The sequence below is a fragment of the Sinohyriopsis cumingii genome, chromosome 8 (assembly GCF_028554795.1).
Source record: "Sinohyriopsis cumingii isolate HCF-2022 chromosome 8, ASM2855479v2, whole genome shotgun sequence".
Lineage (NCBI taxonomy): Eukaryota > Metazoa > Mollusca > Bivalvia > Unionida > Unionidae > Sinohyriopsis > Sinohyriopsis cumingii.
This window is the reverse complement of record NC_142968.1, coordinates 4,748,901-4,761,532: the sequence shown is the minus strand read 5'-3', so window position 1 is coordinate 4,761,532 and position 12,632 is coordinate 4,748,901. Positions and strand designations below refer to the sequence as shown.

At 34.6% G+C, this 12,632-nt stretch overlaps 1 long non-coding RNA gene across 4 annotated transcripts in view; it reads left to right on the top strand.

Annotated features, from left to right (window-relative positions):
* Positions 1-5,005, top strand: part of LOC149792880 (uncharacterized) — a 49,261-nt gene extending 44,256 nt beyond the window's left edge. For all 4 annotated transcript variants that reach the window (XR_016422655.1, XR_016422653.1, XR_016422654.1 and 1 more), the window contains one exon: positions 2,334-5,005. This is a non-coding gene — a long non-coding RNA (uncharacterized LOC149792880). The remainder of the gene's footprint in view (positions 1-2,333) is intronic.
* Positions 5,006-12,632: the final 7,627 nt, after the last annotated feature.

Below are 12,632 nucleotides of genomic sequence, written 5' to 3'. Positions count from 1 at the left end.
GATACCTGCAGTTCATGAGAAAAGGGATCAAATGTTGAGCATGCAGCAATGAAACCCTCCATTAGTCTCAACAGAGAACCTACCACCCATTATCCAAATATGCAAGTAATAATAATATTAAAAGTATCGGCTGTGATTGAAACTGTCAGTTTATATAAATAGTATGAATTTCCAGTTAATCTAAGTAGAAGTAATTTTCTTGTTAAAAGTACGTTTCAGTGTAGTGTTAGGTCTCCAAAGAGACCAACATCCTGTATTGACTCGTTTGCTTTGGTACTGTTGGAATCTTGCAAGAGATTTATAAGGTTGTTATACCAATGTGAATTAAAGTCTACAAAAAGACAGTGACTAATCTAGCATGTAGAGATTACGAGGCATTTAATTAAAGGGTGAAATTTCTGAATAGCTTGGACATGTAGCATCATCTTGTGCTTTGGTACGTGTTACATGAAATATGCAGAATCATCGTATGTTGTGCATCTGGTCTTGAATCTACACTGGTTTCATTGTTACCATGACGTCAAGATCAAGCTGCTTAATGCTCTATATTTTTTTAATCTTAATCAGAGTTGCAATCAAATAGTTGTCATTCAAAATGGTTGTAATTAACGGCAATTCTAAATATTTTCCAAATTTGGTGAAATTTCAAGTTCATGCATAGTGATAAATTTGCATTTTGTTTCTCTTTACGCGTAAGCACATGTTCTGAATCGTATGTTATGAGCATTAGTTTGCAAATGTGTTTTTTCTATTGTACTGGTTTTAAAATTAGGTTTGTTATCAAAACAATTATATAGCACAAAGTTAAAGTACTGGCAAAACTGGCTTCATTTGATGCACAAATAAATTAAATTAAACAAATTTACGTGGAGGGGAAAAAGTGCTATGTCTGCAGTCAAAATAAAAACTGGGATGGACGGCCAACTAATCTGACCATTTTGTTTTCCTTATGATCGTATCAATATTTTATTGCAGTTTCTAAATTAAACGAATTGTCTATTAAAAGGTGTATTTCAACAGAGCATGTACACTAATTATACACTTAACTTTTTTAATTTCTAGAAGGATTTTACCAGCTGAAAATTTCTACAGCAGTTTTTATTAAATTTAATCCCCAACACATTTGTTCATAAACCCAAATGGGTAAGATTTTTGGAGCACATGGTTTGCCTTGAATTAATTGTAAAAGCACAAAATTAACTGCAGTATAGCCTTTTCATTATTTTTATCTGCAGCAGGTGAAGTGGGGAGCGCTAGTAAATGATCACATGTAACAGTAGTGGTGGTGTTGTGCCCTATTTGCAGGAGGGTATGTGGTTTGACCAAACAGTATTAGAACAGTCGATCATTTCTTTTATTTGTCTTTTCACATCTAGTCTTCTTTCTATTGGTTTGAATTGGACCATGTTTCTTTAAGAAAAGGAGTGTTGGTGTATTCCACACTTTTAAGTTTTTTTTTCTAAATACTGACACTAAATATTAATTGGGGTTTGCTTATATGATCTTTGGGTTTTTGCATGTTCACTTGATGTTTTGACACAAACATTTAGAAATTTGCATGAAACCCACTATTTTTTATTCCCAGTGGCGTTATCAAATATTTTCACATGGTATGTGTTATTCATTGGATGATAATTTGCAAAATACTTCACTAATATACAGATAAACCTAAACTGAGCATCTTTGAATGAGAAAATCTCAAATGGCAGAGTGATCATTTTAAGTTGATGATTATTAAATTTATAGGCTGATAAAACTGAGCACAGTACTCTTTGTGTGGAACATAAATTTAAAAGGTAACGGCATATACATTTTGATGTTATTGAGCAGCACACATAAACACAATCTAGATAAAATATATTAATGATAGTATTTGTTCAAAATCATTTTTGGTAGAGTGGACATGTGTACAGAAGCCAGTTGTGCATTTTTCACATTGTATACATTTCTGAATTAATGTGCTTGTATTAAATGAAATGAATGGTTCAGGAAATAAAATCTGCATTCACTTCCATTTTTGCAAGATATTTATGTTGGCACACATTTTAAAATCGTATGATGTTGTAAATTTGAAATATAATCCATTTTGCTAATGGTACATACATTTGCTTTTGACCAAAACCTGGAGGTATCATTGAGGATGCATTACGTTTCCTTTTTATTAATGATGAGCAGCTGTGCTGTGTTAAGCTAATAACTGTTTATTCATCTTTGTTAATAAATGAAATTTGAACCATATGATGAAACATGGTTATACTTTATGGAAGTAATTGCATTGTGAAATTTGTATGCAAGTCTGGAACTTTATTAAGCTTCCATTTTCTCCATTTCAGATGGCAAAGAATGAATCTGTTGTCAGCAGATGGGTGAACCAAATGAAATAAAGGATTGCTGGAGTGTTTACACGAGTTATACAGCAATATGGAGAATGCGACATAACATTGTTCACAATTGCAATGTATTTGGACAAAAAGATGGAAGACTCCAAGAAAGTAATACGGGAATGTATCCCAATTGGTGCAGGAATTGAGCAGTTGCTGAAACTTATATAACCACACCTGCCTGGTAGCACAAGTGTTTCTTAAACCATGCTTTCTTTTGGAAGTTCACTGCTTTGTGAGGGATGGATTTTCAGTTTAAAATTGTTTGGAAAGATGGAACAAAAAAAAGAAAGTTAACATTTGAACAGTTTTTGTGAAGTATGTAACTGCACATCCTGGTGCTAAAGCTTTAAAAAAATTTCATTTGGGATTTGAATTTTTTTCTTAAGTAGCCATTCATATCTGTATTTTATTTGGATATTTGAGTTGACATTGTTTACACACAGTATGCTACCATGGAAATAATTGCACGTTTTCTTTAGAAAACAATTTCTTGAAGATGTCACCTTATCATTGTAAATAGTGTTCAGTTCAAAATCGGCAAGATGTTTGTCAGCAGATGAAATTATTTTGTTTCAGTGGCAACTATTGTACTCAAATCACTTAGTTAAATCCAACATTAATTGTAATAATGCATCTTGATTTACCTTTTTATGCATTCAGTTGGTGCCGTGGACGGAATTTTGTTGCATCACAGATGTAAAGTGGGTCATTGGAGCAAGGACACATACCAGAATAATCTGTTGTGGAGAAATTATTATACTCTTACTCTTTAATACCTTCTTGCATGTTGCAAAACTTGGATTTCTTTTTTTTTTTTTTTTTTTTTAATAATTATCGCCTTGTCTGAAAGCTGGAAGGATTTTCCACGTTTCCTTATCACTACTCCGCCTTGTCTGTGAAATAGCACTGGACGGAGAACTGATAAGGGCTTGTGGTGATACACTCAACAGATTCCACAACTGGAGCAAGGGAGATAACTACCATGAAGGCATTGAACACAAAAGCCAAGAAAGGTGGTGGTTAAGGTTTCAGTTGTTTCCAAAAGTATGCAGTGAGTTTTATAGTTGGGCTGCATGTATATAATGGTGCATCAGAAATATGGATAATGTTACTAAAAAAAGCAGAAAAGCATTTTCTCTAAGTCACAAGTTAATAAACTTTGATAAAATTGGACAGAAAATGCCACATCTTGAATGTCTTTCAGATTTATGATGCAGTTCAGCCATCCAGTCGTGTTGCCATTAGTAAGCAGAAAAACTTGTATGCAGCTTCATCTGAAAAGAATGCTGAGCAGAAACTAAAATCTTGGACACAAACCTTCCTGGCATTATACAGGTCTTTTTATATTGGTCACAAACCATATCTGGTTGGTCCTGAATGAAATAGGTGCTTTTTGACCTCCGATATGGCTGTGACCTTCTTGATGATGCAATATGGACACCATGACTTACATGTCAACATGGGGTTTTCAGCAAACTGACTTGTCTGCATGTTCCAAAACGAAAATGGTTCCCAAGCAGAGATCCTCTGTTTGTCACAATCATTTTATAATTCTTGTCGCAAATTCTCATGGATGAAGTTTTCAAATTTAGTTTGTCTTGAGTGAAAATTGTGCTGATCTTGCATCAAATATGGCTGACTTCAGCTAAATTGAAAATTGTCTTGTTTTAAATTTCTGAAAAGTTTTTTCAGTCAGTAGAGCATCAGCCCCTTTTTAATTTTTCTAATATATAATTTTCTTTAGAAAAATTAAAACTTGTGATCTTGTGACAATCTCTTATAAACCTTGTAAGCAATTTTATTCAAAACTCAAAAATGCATCTTAAATTTGGCATGCATTTATTTTATGTATCTGGATCACCTGATTAAATTTTCATTTGGTTAATGTAATATTTTACTTTTGTTACCTTTCAGTTGTTTTCCAAATGCGAATCTAGTTATTTTTACTCTTATCACTGCTTGTTCATTCGGTCCTGTCCATGTGTTTTTCTTGCCATACATTGATCTGTCCAGAAAGTTTGTTAGCATAATTGAAAGAAAATTTCTCAGTCTATGCAAATGTAATCTGGTTATACTAGATTTTCATGTTGCTTCAGAAATTTTTATTGTAAATAGTTTTCAACTTTTTTTTTCTTGGGATTTTTCGCAAAAGCACAAGTAAATTTCTTCATTATCTGAGTGACCTGGCCAATATTAATTTATTTTGTTCATACCTACATGAATTGAAGAGAAGAATTAACTTAGCCACCACCACCACCAACATTGGCATAGCTTTTATAGACATTTGCATAGAATAGTGTAAAACGTTTAGTTACATTGACGTAATGTTAGTTTACATTGAGAATAAGGGCAATGTGATTAGGTCATGTTTTCCGTAGAAATAATGCTATGAATAACACCAAATCAAGTTCAAAATTACAAACGCTGGAATGACAAAGCCAAACATTTGATTGAGTAAAAATGTTGCTAATCCATAGTTTTAACATTCGGAAAGTTTATGATGAGTCAATAATTTTGGCAGTTTGATTTTATCTAGTGATTAAACGAGCTTTGGATCTAGACCTGTGCTTATATTTTCATGTTTTGAATGATGCTATTAATAAATAAATCTTTATTAGATATGGGTAACTCCATTATAATATTATTCTCCCCACTCCCCCAAGTCCCTTGGGATGAACAAGCCATAAATGTGAGTTGAAAAAAATATTGTAAAGCATCCTTAATTCTCTACCACTTGTTGGCGTGCATCCTAATGACAACTTTTTATGCCATTGTGTAATGCTGCATACTATTTGCCCACTTTAGGATTTTTTAACTAAAGTAACTGGAATATAATGCAGACTATTCACTCTTTCTTCTGTTTACAAAGTCCATATACAGTCCAACCGTTTGTCGACAGACTCGGGCCTGAGGAAATATGGTTGCCATAGGCAGATGTCAACATAAGTGTTTGGGTGTGGGGGTGTCTGAAAAAAGATAAGTTAAATTTGTCAGTAAGGGGTGACTTGTCGTCAGTGAGTGGAATTTACACTTTGAGAAAACAAATAATGGATATTTTGAGTACATGAAGACAAAACCAGTTTGAAATACACTTGTATATTGACAAATTACATTTTGGTTACCTTTGTGTAATCCACAATAAAAGATTGCATCGGTCACATCCTGATATGAAAAACATTCACTATGATATTCAGTGTCAGCATTAACACATGGTTGCATGCTTCAAGTACGTGTACTTAAATTGGCCTAGATTTTGGTCAGCCTGTTCCCATCTTATTGAGGCGTCCAAGGGGATGGGGCTACTCACAGGGAAATGAAAACCTGTCAACAAGTTGGTTTAAACAGTACATGTATTTAGTTACAGAAGTCATCGTGAAAAGTACATAAAAGGAACAAGAGAGATGTGGCTGATATGATTAATGAAGGCATAATATTGTATACATTGACACATGCTAAATAAATTTAAAAAGGAAACTGTCAAGCACAATAAACTTGTTTTAATCACCTATCACTTTGGAAAATGCAAGAATCTTGATTTTATTGCTTTTATTTAAGTTGCTGTGAGAGGCCAACTTTATAGGACCAAACAAAAGCATGTTTTTTTTTATCCGACCGCGACATTAAAGCCTGGAGGCAAGATCAACTAATTGTTGAATAAAGTACAGGTTGGAACTGGCCGCTTGCCAACATAAACGATTAGGTGGGCAAAATTAAAGCCTGTCGGCGAGATCAACTTATTGTTGAACAAACTATGGGTCGGAACTGGTAGCTTGTTGACATAAATGATTAGAAAACAAAGGATTTGTTCAGGCTGGGACCAAGGACTTCTGTTGACATGTACGTTTATTTTTACCTCGATGTTGACATAAGCATGACAATTTTGGTAATAATAGTAGACCAAGGGACCAGGACTTTGCTTTTTTGTCAAAATAGACGGCTTGTCGACATAAATGATGTCGTTATAAGTGGGTAGGACTGTATCATGTTATGCATTAAAACAGATGGCAGGAAATTATGTTGAACTTGAAATGCTTTGCAGGTAGTGAACAGTTAAATCGCTAAACAAGTGAAAGATGGGTCAAAGTTGAACCTAATTTTTCTGCTTTAAATGGAAACAGAAAACTAATTTTATAGTCTGTTAGAAACAATCTGGTCATTCCTGATGATGTACTGAAAGGTAGCAGGCATAGCACATGTGGATATTACACACAGCAACCATGAACCTTTTCACGATGAACATTTCTCAGCAAATGGGGTTTACATCTTTTTTAAGCCCAGGTTAGCATGTAAATGCATCATGCTGATTTAACAGTACAAGTCTCTCTAGAACCACCATTTTCCCACAGTTAATTGCTTTCTTCCAGAAAAGCTGCCAGTCAGATCTCTTCCAAGTTCCAGGATAAAGTTAACATGAGTGTATCAGACACTGCGTACCTGCCTGTTTGATACCTGTTTGTGGATCAGGTAAGCATTAACTCGACATCAATCAGTGATGAACCAAATAATGTAGAGGGTGTATTTTTTGCTTGGTCATCCAGCAGCATATTGCGTTCTCAACTGGTCCTGAATATCTACTCCGTTCATATGCATATTATATAAATGGACAGCCTTTGGCTATGTGATTGATCTTTTCTCCGCTCACCTTTCTCGCAATTACATCATCAATATTGTTGTAAATAACCATGACCGTGTTGTCATTCCATGCTGTGATTGCAATAGAATAATTCACATAGGTTGTTGTAGGCCTGCCAACCATCGTGAATTTCATGACTCGAGATCATGATTTAATGGATTCATGCTGCATGCAAAAAAATCATGAATTGCACGAATTCTCGGTGGGCTTAAATCAGGAATAAAATAAATGTTGTAAAGTGCTAGTCAAAATAGAAGCATTGGTCACTGATGCCAATAAAGGTCCTGTATTTGCTAATCGCGATGTTAGTAAAACTTCATCCAGTTATCTGAGTTTGCCTTGTAGCAAGCATTGTCAAGTATATAATCTATATTTAGAATGAAAGTTTTGCAAATGTACTTGAACAAAACCGTGGCCCAACCAATTTTTCTAATAGCACATGTACATACTCAAAACAACTGTAATTTTTTAAACCAACACTAAATGAAGACAGCTTTTTCGAAGGTGGGAATTTTTGAGCAATTGAGAGATTCGCATATATTTGCACAAGTTCATATTTTGCTGCACATGCGCCGACACCACTAATCATTATTCGTTCCACGATTTCATAATCATTAATCGTTCGACATTTCATCTTTTGGATTAATACTGTTTCATAATTAAGCTGCACAAGATTTCACCTTCAAGGGAAAGATATGTATTCCACAAAAAATATAGATTGGAGTTCACCAAAAATTGGCCTTGCATTCAGCCATGAAGTATCAAAGGACCTTAGCTTTTCGCACATTAGTGGTCGCGAATTGGGAATGTTGACAGGAGCTTGTATGTATCTTTGCTTACAATTTACCTGTAATACATGTACTGTATAATATATATGTGGGCATGTGGCAGTACAATGTACAGAAGCACACTGCTAGCAAAAAGCATATAGAAATTGGGAACATTAAGAGCACCCACAGCAGGTTTCAGCTCTACTTGAAGCCACCCATTCAAGTCCTGCAAACTACCAATTCTGAAGTATTGTTTGCAAGTTTTCTTGTTGAATATAACCTGTTTTTTTTCAGTTGGAGATCAGCAATAGTGAATGAATGTTTCCTATTCAGAAAAACAAGACGAGCTGGTGCCTTCATTGGTGCTGAAATTCTTCAACAATTTTAGTGCATCACCAGATGGAAAAATATGTGAAGGTTGGCAGTCAGGAGTTCTGGAAGTGAAGTGTCCATTTTATATAATGGACTGGTCTATTGCTGATGCCTTAGAGTCTATGAGAAGAACACACTAGTTCTTAAGAATAGAAGAGTAATTGTACTGAAAAGGAATCATTCCCACTGGTTTCAAGTGCAAGGCCAGTTGTTAGTCACTGGTGCAAATTTTGTGATTTTGTCACATACGCAAGACAGGACCTGCACATACAGATGATTTTGCCAGATAAAATGATGATGGAGGGTATTTTGGAGAAGTTGTGTTCTGCATTCACTTTTCGTGTGTTTAAGAAATGAAACAAACAAATAAATAACGTGCACCAAGGTTATAATTTTCCAGTGGATTGACATCTTTCTGCAGACTGTCATCATTCTCTTGACTTGCATCAGCAACAGCCAGAAGTAGTTCATCATTTTGTTCTGAACTGAAAAAACATGGGCTTTGCTTTCATTGGATTCAAATAAAGTGCTAAAGTTCTGATTGTATTCTTTATTGTAATAATATGAATAATGGTAATAATCTTATTTTAAAAAAGGTGACGATGTCCTGAACTAATCTACCTTGCAGGCCTCTTAAAAAGGAACACGTTATAATGGTGCGCATATAGACATACCTGTATACACACAGCAGAATGCATATAAATCTATTAACTTTATTTCCTTCCTGTCTTCCACCCACTGACACTCCTCCAAACATATAAAGCCACATAGTCAATGTATATTGTATGCAATAGTGAATACAATTTTCATACTCTAAAATGCACACGCTTCATGAACTCTCTCTCTCTCTCATTTTAGTAGTTTCTCTTTGATATACTAAGCATCAATTTATTTTCCAAAATAATTTGCAACTTAACACATTTGTTACATTGGATAGTTTTCCACCTTTTTCTTGGGGGGGCTCTTGCAGGTGTGTATCATGTGAGTACTGGGTCAGGGTATCTATCAGGGAGTTCTCCATCAGGGAAAAGATGTATGATATGCTTTATCTGAGTAAATAGTAAAACCATTTATCTTAAAGGAAATTTCCTACAATAGTATCTAGTATACTCACTGCCTACAGCATAGCTGCCAACCCTCGCGATTTTCGCGTAACATTAACGACTTTCTGTATGATTCACAGATTCACGATGCATGCCCAAAAATCACGAATTCCCCAATTGTCAATTATTTTAAATTTTCCCATTAAGTGCTAGTCGTGATATCGGCCATTGCCGAAATGGTTAAGCTCTGCTAATCGCGATATTATTAGAACTAGAACCGATTGGCCCAATGGCAAGTATTTTAGTGTATTTTAATCTATATATACAAGAGTAGTTTTACAAATGCTTTTTAAAGAAACCGGGACATAACTGGAATTTCTGTTCATGCATGTGCTGCCAACACTGATTTGAATTACTATTCGGTGTCGCATCTTTAAAATGTTTTCACCACCAAGGAAAAAGAAATTTATTGCACAAAAAGTGACGTTTACTTTGGAATATACCAAACATTTTCTGTGCATTCAGCCATCAAATACCGATATACATCATGCTTTTTGCACAGAGTGTGCCATAAATTTTAGCATTGGGCATGGTGGCAGAGACGATGTGAGGAAGCACATTGGTAGCAATTGTGGCTTGAGAACTGGCATTGACAGAAAGCTGCAAAACTGTTTCTGTCCTGCCACTATCGTTTGGAATCTTAAGCTGGAAAAATATGAAAGTGTTTTATATTTAAATTCTCGAAGATGTTGGATTAAACATTGTTTTTTTAGTAAACAACAAATTCTTTTCATTTTGGAGTGCAGTAAATTCTCCTTTGGAATACGATTTTGGTCTTAAATGTAGTCCAGGTTATAGGCAAATATATTAACAGTACATTTCTGAACGGTGATAATTATTTGGAAACTACGAAATTCGTATTAGCAGAAATAGCTACAAAGTCCATTTCGATAAGGTTAAGATACAGAAATGCAAGTAGATTTATTCTCATTATTACTAGTTATAGATATTATTGTATGCTCAGTCACATGCATGATCTTTGTTGGAGGGACCCCAGCTTTCGGTAGTCTTCCTTACTGAGTGGTTGGTGATTCTCACCTGGATTTTTACATTTGGATCCTATTTATCAATCCCCATTGGACTGGGATAATACCTGTAATTTTTGATATTTTGTCCAGTAAAGCGTATTTTATAGAATTTTTTTTCTCCAATCTGCAATTAATGTTCAGGATTTCTTTAAAATAATTTTTCCTTTTACTTTATTAAAATTCTTTCTTTTCTTATATTTTGCAATGTTCTATAATTTATTTGAAATATGAACAATAATTGAATATTTAGAAATACAATTACCATATCTGGGAAGCTTCTGTTTGTTTCTGCATTGGAATTGGTGTTAAAATAAAGCGGGACGTCACAATCCATCATTTCCAAGGGTGTTCGTTTCAAATATTGCAGGTAAAGCTGAACTGAATCTCACTCCAGTACTGTTCCAGTGGAAAAAAATTTGAGGTATTATTAATCTGTAGTCATCCCTTCCAGTACTTTCAAAGGTTTTGCTATCGGTCTCAGCATATTGAAGATGTTGGCTACTGGTGAAATTTGTGAAAATTAATTTCAAAACTTTAATTTTCTGTGCTTGGATCAGTCTCTAAATCTAAACATTTCCCCAAAAAGTAGAACGAGGAAAATTGCAAAGCCGCTGGCATACAAGAGCCGATTTTACCAGCTGAAAATAGTTGCTTCATCATCACGCTCATGCTTTCCTTCCAAAACCAGCTTCAGTTGCATTTTTTAGAATTTTGTGCTTTAGTTGACTTCTGAAATGGGTAGTCTCTAAGAGAGGTAGGTTACGCCTTTGCCTTAAGGTGCCTTTCTATGCTGTAGATTCTTACAAAATCTAAAGAGCATGGCTCATCCTCGAAACCATACGTTTTGCGAATCATAAATATATCAGCTAAATATGAGTTTAATTGATCCGGAATGATACTTTCATTGCAGTGTGTCTTGTATTTATTGTCAAACAGAAATTGCTGGACATTTCTGATTTCATGTTCAGCCGCTTTCTTCATTGAAATTTTCTTTTGTGACTTTGAATTCATCCACATTGTCAATATTAGCATCTCTACTTTCAAATGGCACAAACAGTTGGTTTGGTTCATCCATGAACAAATACGTTAAATCAAAAGTGCTGCCATCTGCATCCATCATAAGATGCTGCATGATTCTGACAATGCAAAGTTAATGGAGACAAAAATGAACATATAATATTGAGACTTATGTGAAGTCCTTTTTTTGCCAGACCTAGTGAAGCCAAAGTTGAGAATTCACTTTTAACATTTTTAGAAATACTTGAATTTGCAGACATGTGCACCCTATGTATTCCTCATTTTGTACAGAAATAAATAGGAAATATGCAAGTGCAAAATCCAATTTTGTGCAAAGTAAAAGTGTGGAAAGTTTTGTATTTAATAAGTACAAAAAAATAAAGCAGAAGCAGCCCACCTTAGCTATTGAAGGATTGTGTGGAAAATGCTTAGCAACAACACATATGTAGGGTTTCTTTGTCTTTCGTCTGTAATGCATGCAAACAGCATCATGGCTGAGTTTGATTTGGAAATCTGGGTCATCCGTTTGATTCCCAATGCCAGCACTTTGTGAAATAACTACAGAAGTTGAATAGTGCCTGCTCTGCAATGAATAAGTCACTAATCCTCATCTATGATACATGTATTGCTAACAGGGAACAATTTTGCTGTAACCTTCATAACACTGATTATTAATTAAAAAAATTCAAATATTGTAAAAATGAAATATTTTGCATCATGTTTGCAGTATGGATCATTTCTTGCATTTCCTGTTTGGTTAGAAGATGAATAAAGATGAATTATAACTTAATACTGTTCACTTTTCAGGAATGCTGAAAGCTTACATGAAATACTGAAAACAATGAAAAGCATTTTGAGGGTATGCACTGGTCAACATTTGTATTCAAATCAGTGCAATATGCTTCTTCAGTAGTTTCTGTTCTGTCTTTTCTTTCAATTTGATATCTCTCTCTATATCAAGCTCTTTGTTTTGTACATCTGCTTGTATACCAATGAAGGTTTGTCAAAAGCCTAACACATGAAATGTTTGATTCTAGATCAGTTTTGCCTCGTTGAGTTTTGCATATTTCTGTTTTTGAGACTTGCTATATGAAGCACTTTCTTTACCAGACTTTGGTAAAGCGAAAGTGGGTATAAACTTTGAGGATTCTTTATTAACACTTCTAGTAATACTTATATTTGTGTTGAAATAATTTCTAATACATGAATTGACAGTACTGACTTCTCCTTTGCATTTTTACAAGGTCTGTAAACTAAAGTGCAGTTGTAATGCCTTGGGGGAGCTTTCAGTGGAATAGCATACATGTAGATCTTCATGTGAAAGG